The sequence below is a fragment of the Apis dorsata genome, unplaced genomic scaffold (genome assembly GCF_000469605.1).
Source record: "Apis dorsata unplaced genomic scaffold, Apis dorsata 1.3 scaffold_217, whole genome shotgun sequence".
Lineage (NCBI taxonomy): Eukaryota > Metazoa > Arthropoda > Insecta > Hymenoptera > Apidae > Apis > Apis dorsata.
In genome coordinates this window covers 262,611-263,200 of record NW_006263500.1, presented here as the reverse complement: position 1 = coordinate 263,200, position 590 = coordinate 262,611, and positions in this window count along the sequence as shown.

The window sequence follows — 590 nt, the reverse complement described above, 5'->3', positions numbered from 1 at the left end:
CTCTCCTCGTTCGCCTCTTCTTCTCCTCCCCTTCCCCCTCCCCGCACCTACTATCCCTCGATACCTGAGAATCCTAACATCCCCCCGACGACGATTTGAATAATCATTATATGCGCGGCCGTATCTCGCAAATGAAACCTCTCGTTCTGCCGCCCCTCGTTCCGTCCTCCCCGGAGGAAATGGGAAAGACGATGGCCCGCGAAGATGGACAGAGGACTCGCGGGATTACACGGTAATTGCGTGCACGTGAGACGGTATAATTGATACCGTTTCCCGTCCATCATGATGAATTCTGGATCTTGGTTTGCGAAAGATTTCGTCCGGGAATACGACTTGGACACGGATCGGAAAGTGGCCGGGGTTTTTATAAGGGTTTTTGATCTTAATGGAAGTTGCTTGTCGGTGAATGTTTCATTCAGCGTTCGAGTTAAGAGAATTTTTTTGCGGGAGGTTCGGGGAGGGGAAGAAAAAAAGATTCCCACTCGTACAGTGAGATTCTTGTGGAACGCGGTTAATACGTTTGAGTGGGATTCGAAAGAGGAGAATTTTTTTATTTTAGGAGTAATAATAAAGAAATGTATGGAACGATC